This window comes from Amphibalanus amphitrite, unplaced genomic scaffold, assembly GCF_019059575.1.
Source record: "Amphibalanus amphitrite isolate SeventyFive unplaced genomic scaffold, NRLGWU_Aamphi_draft 000047F_arrow, whole genome shotgun sequence".
Lineage (NCBI taxonomy): Eukaryota > Metazoa > Arthropoda > Thecostraca > Balanomorpha > Balanidae > Amphibalanus > Amphibalanus amphitrite.
Window position 1 is genome coordinate 47,308 of NW_024881543.1, and position 12,134 is coordinate 59,441.

A 12,134-nucleotide genomic window follows, 5' to 3' on the forward strand; every position below is an offset into this window, starting at 1 on the left:
AATTGCACCTTTCACCCCCTCCCCCCCCCCCCCGCTGCTGCGTATCGCCGCCTCCAGAGTGCTCTATGAAGTGTAATTGTCTTGCACACATTCTATCCGCTTTTCCTCCGGTGAGTCTCCCCCCCCCCCCCCTCCTGTCGGGAAGGTTCCCGCCCTCCCCCGTCGCGACGGGTCTCACCATATCCTCCCATCTAGGCTGTTCTCTCGTCCTCTCCCCGTCGAGGCTGTACTCTCGCCCTCTTTCGTCGTAGCAGCGTCTGGCCATCGAACCCGTTTTCTGCGCAGTTCTGGACGCCCCAGTCAATTGCGCTGCGGCCTCGTAAGGGCCACTGTCTAGGAACGGACGTATTTAAATGCCAGACATGATCTGCCCGGCATGGAGTGTTCGGGTGACGCACCAGTATCGTTGGCACTTTGTGATAGACTTCTCAGGATTCAAGAGTTATGACGGTAGGCGGAGAATGGAGATGGATGGTGAAGAGTGGATGATGTTTCACTCGTATAATCATGTCGTATTGCTTGGCCAGGTGGATGACATTTCACTCGTACAGTCATGTCGTATTGCTCAGCCAGGTACGAGTGGCTAGGCTACGAGTAGTCAGGTCTGGCTGACTGTTTCTCAGAAACCCCTGAGATGAAGAGGGAACTCCTTCTCTGTCGCCGCCTGATGTTTTAGTTACCTGATCGGCTGCAAGCAACATTTCATGAATCTATCTCCAATTAGCGTTTGAAGTGAAGATACCTATTCACAGAAGGCTGCTCATTTGGTTATCGCACGCAAGTATCGAGGCCCAAGCACATCCATCTATGCAGCATATACAATATACATCCATTACATGATCGTGTATAGGTATCCACCCTGGTAATAAGTGGTCGCCGACGGGCCCTCCCACCGCCTCCATCCCAGTTCTCCTTGAACTACATACACCAAACTGCTCCTGAACAGCCAGCACTTTACATGGCATCAGCTGCCGACCAGCCCTCTTTGCATATTGTCGATCATATCAGCTGCCACAGGTGCCACATTTGGTCACAACATGGAAATCATGAATGGCATTACAATGCTGTAAGACGCGCCCTGCCACTTCGGATGTAGGACGAACGTGCTACCGATCCCGCTGTCATAGATGTATATGATAAAACCTAGCAGGCATCGCTGAGCCTTGTTATTAGCACATATGCCAGATCTATAAGCCTGTGACGCACATGATCTCCGGCTTGCTAGGATCTAATTTTAGAGTTGGGCAAGGTCTGGCTAAGCACCATCGTCAACTGAATGGTTAACGCTGCAACTTACTGAAGCATACTTATTTTTGGTGCTTATAGGGCAGCGCTATTGTTTGATATGCTAAACAGAATCTGTTAAGTACACGGCTGGATAATGGGTTTGCACTTTGCATGCAATTCATCTGTATCTTCGTGCTGGACCTGGACTGGACCTTCTATGAATAACATATTCTTGCCATCTGAATAGCTAGAATTAGCATGGTCCCGTAATAAAGTACACTTACGCTTAATCAAAATGCGGATGACAAAATTCTCGTTTAGTTTCGCCGTCAAAATTCGCGGTAAGATGTATGGATGATTGACTCCCACTTTTCGCACAATCTAAGATTGATGAAGAGCAGGCTGTCTTTTATAAACACACTACACAGCTGACTTGGTATTCAGCAGAGACTGTCTTTTTACCTGTTTTGCTGACCATTCAATTCACCCCTAATGTTGAATGTTTTGTTGTGTCTTGAGTGCCTTTGTGTTTAACTGTAAACATTGGGAGAGAATATTAGCGGTTGCCTGCTATGTGGCCTCATTATTAGGGGAGGGGGGGGGGCGGCAAGATTACTTTACTTATAAGGTTAGTTCACTAAAGAATTTTTGCCGCCCAGGTGACGTCACATAATATGGTAGCGATTTGGTAGCCGTTTGCAAATACATAAATGACTTGCGTGAGACATTTGTAATGCAAGGTATTGTTCAAGGCCGTGTATCAATATAGGGTATTGTTTGTGGATTTTGCCTTAAAATAGGTAGTGATAATGGGAAATTTGCGATTTTAGATCGGACTATTGAGGATTCAGACGACTCTAGCTTTATTTATCAGATCGCATCAGATCGCTTTTAATATCACCAGGTTTTCTGTCATTATTTTCCTTTATAGTGTCTGTTCATCAGAGGTTGGTTTGTATCGCACAATGAAATTGAAATGCTGATGAGTGATTAAATTTTTATTCAGCTATGAATGTTTTTAAATTTTGAGTTGAGCATGGCCATCAGATATGCAATAATTAGCCCTCATAACAATGCTGCATTGGCTATATTGACAAAGTGATGGTCTGAGCAATGTACACCAATTGCGTCTTTAACAGTTTTTGACATGTTTCAAATTGTAAAATCTAGTAAAATCATGCATTAGAAAAAATGTGGTAGTCGTTAAGCAAGCCCCACACTTGTTTTTCCAACCAGGGAGAGGCGCTCTACCCAGAGATGCCTGCTAATCAAGTCAAACCAAACCAAACCTAACCAAACCTGGCCTAATCTTACCTACAACCTACAATCTTAAACCTACAACCTAAAACCTACCACCTTAACCTACCCACCACACTAAATCCGCACTGCACCAAGCCATTAGCCAAATCCGCTCCGCACCATGCCAAATCCGTACCAGCCGAATAAGCCCGCACCAACAAGATCTTGTCGAAGTTACCATATTTGCAGATTGGCTGCTCCACTGTACACATTCATTATTCATGGTTTCCATATGACGTTCAATATATCTTTTGCTGGATTATATAAAATTGAAATAGCTGTGCAAAATGTGCCAGACCATGTTTCTAAGTGACTTCAATGATTTAGAAGTTAGAACTTCATCACTCACTGGTCTTCTTATGTAAGGAACTGTGGGCAGTGGGCACAGTCTAACGTAGCTAATGAACCTGCAGTTCAGCTTCAGCCTTACATTAAGGTTTCCTGAGTGTGCAATATGCATTCAAAAATAGATGCGTTTGGAGTGGACGAAGAAGGTGATGGTTCTTTGTGCTGAAAATGTTTAGTGTTGCATTCATATTTCAGCATAGTTCTTCAACTCAATTACTTGACCCGTCCCGGTCACCCATTATCTCAAGAGCACTGTTCAACAAAATGAAAATGATTTTTATGGGTGCTATTAAAGTACGAACATTAAATATCATCAGCTCACCAATATTCTTCTGAATCATGTGATACTGATCTCTACATGATTTCCATTTCATAAAAGAACATACTCCACCCCTGTAACATTTATTGTTCATGCCACCTTGGAAATACATTCATCATGTTTCATGTCACTGTAGCACTTGTGCTTGCTCATTTGCGCCTTGCGGCAGCACGACAGTTGCTCACGATGTTCTATGTTAAGGTATTAAACACGAATTATAATAGTAGACAATACTCTACTCAATCAACTAGGTACTTATTGGATGAGAGAAATGTAAAAAATGGACTCAACAAGACCAGTCAACCAGGTCCCTTGCTTTGGTGATCTGTTGACTGTTGATTGTTCTCGTATCAAGTGAACTTCAACATTTTATGATTTTACACATTATTAATATTCACTAGAAATAAATATTTGTGCTAAAAAGACCAATACTGGCATGTTTTCTTCTCTTGAAAGGCATAACACAGCCTTTTTCACACTTCAGCCCATTATCTTGTATTCAAAGTGGCTCAGATACGAGTCTTCAGTTCCTTTGGTAGTGCAGTATGAGGCATACCAAGTTCCAGTGGTATTTTTGAAGCATACTATAGATCACTCGCCAAAACAATGCACCTCATATAAGTCTTGCTATTGTTAAGTGAATGTTTGCCATTCGATTTGTCCAAAATCATGATAAATTTGCATATTATTGATGGAAAATGGCGTTAGTATAAAACTTTTGCAAAAGCGGCGCAAGACGCATTTGGTAGCACTATTTTTTTCCTTCACGAGAAAAAACTTCATCGAAATTTGCAGGCCTCATCTAAAAGGCCAAATTAATGCTTGGCTCATTCGAATTCGACCTATTGAGGCCCGGTTTTGGAAAAATCAAGCCTTACTGAGTCAAATGGTATGCTTTTTATAATATTTTAGCCCTCAACTTAGGCGTCAGTCCAGCTCAAAACTCGGCCTCATTTGTATGGATCGTTATGGGGTGAAGGGATTTTTGCCGCCCACGTGACGTCACGGTAAAGGAATTCTGAGGCTCGTGAAGGGGGGCTGGGGGGGGGGGGTAGTTATTGTTACTCATTCATATTGAACACGGGCCAGTTCCCTTATTCCTCAATTCGTCAGATTCACGTGCCAAGTCTGAACCTATACCTACCAACGGACCAATTACTCTCACTCGCAGATGGCACCTGGCCTGCGTGGTTCCGTCTGCGTGGCGCCAGGCGACCATCAGTGGTAGACTTCGATTGTGAATACGGCCACAAAAATAACCAGTTACCCGCTACTCCTACCACTACCCTTAACCCGTGATTGTGAATACGGCCGCGATAATTGAGATGATTGAGGCGTCAGGGCGCCAGTTACATGTATGGGTGTTGGGCAGTCCACCTTGTTTGAGTAAGATCGGCTCGGACAGTCATGGCTGAACTTACTGGTTTAACAGACCCTCCTAGTTGTATTTCATCCTGAGTGTTGTGCTACTCGATGTAGGCTGCAGCAGCCCTTCGACCATTTGTCTGCCTTTTTCCATCTCCGAATAGAATCACGTCAGGTCTCGAAGCCTGCGATTGACGTCTGAGCTCCGTTCGCCGACTGAACTTCATCCCTCCTCTTCCTTTATCGATACACAATACACATTACATACCCGTTGAGCGCCAGCCTCCAAGCCTCCCGCCCCGTCCGCCCCCGCCCCCGTCCCGCCCCCGCCCCCGCCCCCGTCCCCGCCCTCGCGACTTACCCGATGCCTGGTCGGGCTCGGAGCGCCCGACTCCTTGGTCCCAGATGACGTTGAATGATGTATCGCAGTGTGCAGTGGAACATGCCTGTCTGACGTCTGACTCACAACTTACAGCGCTGGTTCTGCAGCGACTGGGTTCCTATAGAGGGTAGAAGCATTGTTACTGACCAAACAGGTCATATCTGGGGTCTAACGATGACACATAGCATGCCGATGACGGGACCGAGTCATTATTGAGTCACGCCAGTAAAAATAAACCGCCGCTGGTCAATGAGCTGTTTCCCCGGTAGTAATTACCTTTCCTGATACCTCCCTTTTCCGATGACAGATCTACCTTCCTCCCATGTTTCTCATCATTTCCATTACCACTTCCCCAGTCCCTCTGCCCGTCCCCCTGACCCCTCCCTGGGTCAACACTGACCGGTCCTCGACGGCCACCGTGTCAACACTGGCGGGTAGTAATATCCGGCAGAGGAGGGATGCTACATCAGTCCAGGGTGACGGGAAGGGAAACAGGTGAAGCTGAGGTTGGTCAGGACTGGATAGCGACGCATTTTCTGGATGTATACATGTAGGAAGGTGTTTACAAATTACAGAATGGGAAGGTGTAGTAGGAGTGTCGAGTGTTTTATCACAGATAACAGTAGTACTACTGTTAGTAGTACTACTGTTAGTAGTACTACTGTTATCTGTGGTTTTATGGATATGGAGCATCCGGCAGGTGATAAGTGCAGCTGCATGTGTGATGTTTGACCACTCGTTTCACTAATCCAGTCACAGATCAATGACGGCGGCGGTTGATTGAAAACAACAGTCTTTTCCCGGATATCATCGAGCTAGACGGAAACCGGAATCGCTTCTCGAGGATGTAGTCGAGGACGCATGAGATCAGTCGCGCTAGAGGACATCAAGGTCTGGTCATCTGACGACAATGTTTAGGAATGCCAGCACCAGCCATATCTTTTTTTTACCGTGCTGAAAAATGTAGTACGATCTGGAGATGTTACAATTCATCGGCTCAGCCATGCCAGGGTTGAGGCTAACGAGTAGCTTGACCAGACTGACACCCAGTCTATCAATAGTAAGGGCCTTACCCCACTTCTTACGCTTTCTTGGGTGTCTTGCGTCTGGTGTCTCGATTACTTAATCCGGCGGTCCGTGGCCGCGTTTGCAGATCCGTCTGCCCAGAAGCGTCCGCTACAGAACGAGACCGTATAACAGATAACTAATGTGTGTCTGGTTGAGAGACGAGAGTTAGGGATTGTGCAATGTGCATAGCAGACCTACTCGCGGTGCAACGGATTGATGATTTGTGCTTCACTGTGGACTCTGTGATCTGTGCAATGCTGCATTCGTGGCCAGAATATCTCAGCTGGGATCGTACCAAACTAGAACAGTCCAGCTCCAGGACGAGCTGTGTTTCTGTATGGTCTGTTTACTGGCTCAACAGTGAACCATCTACCGGCACTCACTCAGGCATTGTTTCAGTGCAACAAAATGGTGATGGGGTAAAAGGCGAAGCTCGCCTCAGTTTCCACCCACTTGCTGTCAGCTTAAGTCACATTACCACTGCCAACCACCACAGATGGTACCCGCTGATAAGTGATAAACTATCAATTAACTTTTCCACTATAAGTTAGGTCTATTCTTGCCGCTTTCCGGGTCTTTTGTTGTATGTTCTTATTGTTGGAAAGTCGATGGTGAAAGTTGTCTGGTCTGATCAGTTGGACACGTTATGGATGAAGCACAAAGAGTGCGGTTACTTGCGGCATATTTGCTGCAAAGTTGTACGAATGCAGAGTTATAGCTGCTTCCTAGGGTTGTACTCGTAGGTATGCCGCGTACCATATGACTTATGTGACTAAAGGCTCTTGAACGAAGTACCCAATGAATTACCTGATTGAAAACTGTGTGGTTCGTGTCTCGGCAAGGTTTAAATAATATCCCTAAAACCATTCATATTATCCACCGCTCACTGTATTTTTAGCACATGCCTTTTTTTGTGAGACAGGCCTTCCAGCCAGCAACAGTTGGGGCGTTGTTCCGCTGCCCATTGTCCTATTGTCTTCATCGCTCGTGTATAGAAGAGTTTAACGCCACGCTTTCCGTAGAAAATGTTATCGGCATAAAAGCCAAGCACCTTCATGAATCCTTCCTGGCATTCAGTACATGGTGTGGAGGTAGGAGTGCTTGGGTACGTGTCATCGTATTAATGATGCTGAATGAATTAAACTGAGTGATGCTTATGTGGCATTTCATGTTATATCTGCTCTCCGAACACTCAAATGTAGGCTGGAGGTCCGTGGAGCCTTTAATTGCCTTATGTAGTCTGAACAGATGCTATTTTAGCACGCTAAAATTAACCCTATCATCACGTTTTCAATCAGGACAGTAATTAAATCGAACGCCGATGCGACTCGCCCATGAGATGTCCCCAGATTAGGCCGTCCGGCGTTCTCATTTGAGACGATCCAACGTTCTCCTTTGAGACGACGTGACGTTCTCATTTGAGACCATCCGACTCTAGCAGCCCTCCAACCCTGTGAAATTACGTCTCGAGTGGCCCGCCGTGTGGTCGGACGCCGGGGGCTATTGACCCGAGCGACCCCGACCGTCGACAAACCGGGACCGGTCAATGGACATGGCCCGCGGGCACGGCAGGCGCGCATGGCAACTGAGCGAGGTGTCCGTGAGGTGCTGACCGGACAGGCCGGGGTCGGCGATGGGCCATGACAGGCCCGCGTGGTAACAGAAGGGGGCCGCGCGCAGCCGGGGCAGGCCAACGGGGACTGACAATCAGTCGGTAATTAATGCGCATTTTCGAAAGAGGGGGTTAAGTTATGCGGGTGTGTGGAAGAGCCGGTTGGAAAGGAATGTTATTTTCTATTTCATTTTTCTATTTCATGGTATGGTATTTTTCTATTTCAATTGAGTTGAAACGTATCTCGCACATCACGTAGGTAACTCGTAACTCGTAGCATGGACCAGGATACCAGTTTAGTCCGGTTTAGTTTAGGGTTCCGGGAACCCAACTATCGCGATGGTCATGCTCGGGTGCGCCGCCATGAGCTCATTTCCAGCAGCGGGGTAGCGGTGACACGACCTGTGTAAAGGATTAACTTTGACCCGTATAAAGTCGCAATGCGGGCTCGTACGTGTGTTGAATGTGATGGTTTTATGGGACACCCCTTGGCAGGTGCGTTGACCTCACATTGCATTACAAGTACCTATATCATCCTAAATCTGGCTTGGCTCACTGTTTACAGCAGCGATCTTAACACTATTTTCGAATTAGGTTTTAACCCGCGCCCCACTGGGGTCTGCGTATAACACGCCCTACTGGGGGGGGGGGGGGGCTATTCATAGCCCCCCTCCTAACTCCGAAACTACTGGGCCGATCGTCAAAATTCAAACAGCGTCTGATAGCCCCGGAAAAACTGTCGAACGAAACCTAATTTCATTGACCTCGAGGTCACCGATGACATCACAGGTCAGGTCAAAGTAAAAATTATTAGCATTTTGGCTTGTTCACGTTTTGGGCTCTGGCCGCCGTCTTACAAGTCAGATCAGGCTCATTTTTGGTTCAAACACTCGTGAACAGATGCTCTAGATACCCTGAGGGTACCAAACTTGTACTTTGATTTTCAGGTCAAGGTCAGGTCATCACAGGTCACGAAAATATTATATCATGCGTCGGTCACGTGACACATGTTTTATGGTCCATTTAGGCCAAAGATTTCGAATTTGATGTCGTCTGTGACATTCGAGGTCATTTTGAGTCGAATTTAGCTTAGGTCAGGTCACTTTCAGGCAGGGTTGGAAAGGGGTGGCAAAAACTGGTTTTTGCCAGTGGTTTTAACCGGTTTAAACCGGCTGGCAGAAACCATGGTGGCAAAAACTGGCAAAAACTGGCTAAAACTCAAGTGTCCAAAACTGCGTTGCTTACCTAAAAAGCAATCGATTGAAATGTACAAAGCCATGTCTGAAATCTGAATGTCATTGGGACCCACTAAAAGCATTGTTCATTAGTTTACCGGTGCTTAAAATGTCTGTCAGTAGTCAATAGATGTCCACCAGGCAGTGCACTTTCATGCATCACTGTTGGTGTGCTTCTGCACAGCAATGAGCAATGAGCATATGCATGAGTCGTTTCCGACAAGATCTCGAGAATGGCTGGGCCGATTGGCGATTGCGCTCACATTTGGAACACCGTTAGGCAGGGCTGGGGAGTCGGAGTCGGAGTCGGAGTCGGTCGGAGTCGACAGTTGTGACCGGAGTCGGAGTCGGAGTCGATTTTAGAAACCCGAGCCGGAGTCGGAGTCGGAGTCACCGAAAATCTGTCGACTCCGCAGGCCTGCTAGGTCTGCGGAGTCGGAGTCAGGAGTTGGAGTCGGTCGGAGTCGACAATTCTGCCCGGAGTCGGAGTCGGAGTCGGAGCTGGTTTTTGAAAGCCGGAGTTGGAGTCGGAGTCGGAGTCGCCGAAAATCCATCGACTCCGCAGCCCTGCCGTTAGGGACTGATTAGTAGGGTGTCGTGCAAAGTCAGTCGGGGTCCATTTTGCACGTGCGCACGTGCGGTGTAACGCTTCCAGATCGGGAGAACGGCTACGTCGATTAAGCACAACTTTGGCACTGACACTGTCAGGAAATGGTTGGTAGGGTCCGGTGCACAAGTCAGTGGCAGATGCCCTTTCCCACTTATTCAGTATTCGCCATCGCACTCTCTCATTTGTCGCCCCAGGCAAAAAGGCGCCTCATTGGTTACTTATAGAGGACTCACGGAATATTTAACACTAAAATGGTCAAGATACCACTTCTGTTTGAAAGCATATTGCATTCACTGAATCCTCCTTAAAACGTTTCCTGCTCAAACGCATGTATAGGCATTGCGTTTTGATTGTTTTTAGTTTTTGCCAGTTTTTGCCACTTTATGCCGGTTAAAACCGGTTTAAACCGGCAAATGGCAAAAACTAGTTTTTGCCGGCAAAAACGCCAACCCTGCTTTCAGGTCAAAAAAGGTCAAATTTTGAAGTTATTATTTTTAAACAGAAAAGGTGTCTATTGGATGCACTTTGAGCTCATGAACACGATGGTGCTATTTATATTGGCGTACGATGTCAAATACGTGGTGAAAAATTGATTTGAAACATTAATAATTGTGATTTTTTTGCAATAATGCGCATAACTCGGCCATTTTTGAAAATATTTAGCTAAAACTTGTAAGAGTTAGTCATAATAACACGTTCTATCACATATATTCCGTTTTTTTTTCGAAAAGTCAAAAACTTTTTGAAAAAAAATGTAAAAATGTAAACTTTGAATTTTATTATGATTTTTTTTTTCTAAATTTTCAAAATTTCGAAAATCCGAGATAGCTGTTTAATAGCGCAGTCTATTTTGAGTCCTCTCATGCAAGGAAATGGGATCTAGCTTAAAAAGTGAGCCCTTGGGAGCGATTGCCGTGGTTCAATGTTTTGCGTCGAAATCGGCCGAATATGACGTCACTCTGACGTCATTTCCGGCCGACATATAGTAGCTACGAAGTTCAAATTTTGACACAAGGTGTCAAATTGATGTAGCCGAAGGTACTGAAAGTTTGGCGTCGATACGTCAAGCGGTTTGGAAGTTATTGCAGAAAAACGGGAGGGGGGGCTATAAATAGCCCCCCCCCCAGTGGGGCGCGGGTTAACAGGCGTGGTCTTTGTTTGGCGATGAACGAAATCCAAAGCCGAGCAATATTGCGTCTAGGATGTTTGCTTATTGTCTGCCTAACGGAACTGTAGGTTCACTCGGCCTCAGCCCTGCTGACTACATCCCTCTTTAACTGCTGCCGACTTCCTTTTAGGCAGGCGAATGCCTTCTGGCTAAAACGCACAGTGGTAGTCATCTGCCCTCATTTATAAATCTGCGTGATGCTAACCCTCTTCCCATTCAGAGGCCACAGTGGAGTGCGGGTATTACCTTCTTCCCCTCAATCTGCAGCGAACGCGTCCGTCTTCCTGCAGCCTGATAAACAAGGTGCCGCTGCTCCTTTATCCGCGCCTGTTGTGCGTCTCTCCGCGTCCTCCTGCAGCCGGCTCGGGGAGTGACCTTTTTGTCCGAGGGCCCGCACCGCCCGCGCGCACCTAGACAAAACAAGTCTCGAGCCACCGGCGCACCGCGACGAATGGGACGCCGGCGAAGGCAGCTGTGGGACTGGGGAGGGGAGGTGCGTCTGCAATTCTCGTCACGTGCGAGGGGATCGAGGCAGAGGTCAGCTCGAGACGGGGCTAGCACGAAGGAATTTTGTAGGAATCCGGGGTAGGAGTTGACCGAGAAATTGACTTCGCGTTGGGCTAGAGTTTTTGCCATTTTTTGTTGCTTGTTCACGACGCAGGAAGCATGTTGAAATATCTTTGACTCACTGCATATCATATACAGCATGTAGTCACAGCATGAGCAGCAAGTAGCCTACAGGGGTAAGTGAGGGGTACCTACAACGGTACAAGAAAAAGCAAGTCTTTAGCGGGATGTCTTTTTCCTGGTCGACATCGACACAAGAATATCCCGAAGATCTTATGTTCGTGTACGAGTATGCGAGCCGCGAGGGGTGTGAGACTTGATAGCTTACACCTCGATAGTCCGATGGATTCTGGTTTGTAGCTCTAAATCCCTGGACAACGGATAACGTGATAACAGAAGAAAAGATACAGTGAGGGCTGCGACTGTGCATTATTTTGGGATGTTAAACAAATAGTGGAATTAATGATAGAATAGCCCCTGACTTACGGGCATATCCTCGGTGGCACCAGAACTAACCATATCGTTGGTTATGTAAGCTAATAAGTACTTCAGTGTGGTACCGATCAGGTGACGATGTGCGTCGATTGACCCCTCCATCTGCGTCATCAATGACGTCATATCGTCGGCAGTCAAAGTGGCACAGTGACTGGTGGTACTGATCGCTGGATTCCAGCTAAAATGCCGGTGCCCTGTTTGAGCGCAGCTATGGCATTTCTTCGTTCAATCAAGGAAAGAAACCACTGGTCACTTCACCAATGACAGCCTGATGCAGTGCATTGATATGTAAGCGTCCATTTATTTCAGTCATACTCATAAGCCCATAGGGTGAGTTTCGCTTTTCAGAGGTACGCTTTTTGTCGTGTACCCAGTACCCACGACAAAGATTCGGTGGACGGCGGTGGTTGCCTCTTTGCGATTTCGGGAGCTGAATGAT

The 12,134-nt window shown here is 46.8% G+C and overlaps 1 protein-coding gene across 4 annotated transcripts in view; it reads left to right on the forward strand.

Annotated features, from left to right (window-relative positions):
- Window positions 1-12,134, forward strand: part of LOC122377557 (5'-AMP-activated protein kinase subunit gamma-2-like) — a 216,091-nt gene that overhangs the window by 46,315 nt on the left and 157,642 nt on the right. The gene's annotated exons all lie outside the window — the stretch shown is intronic.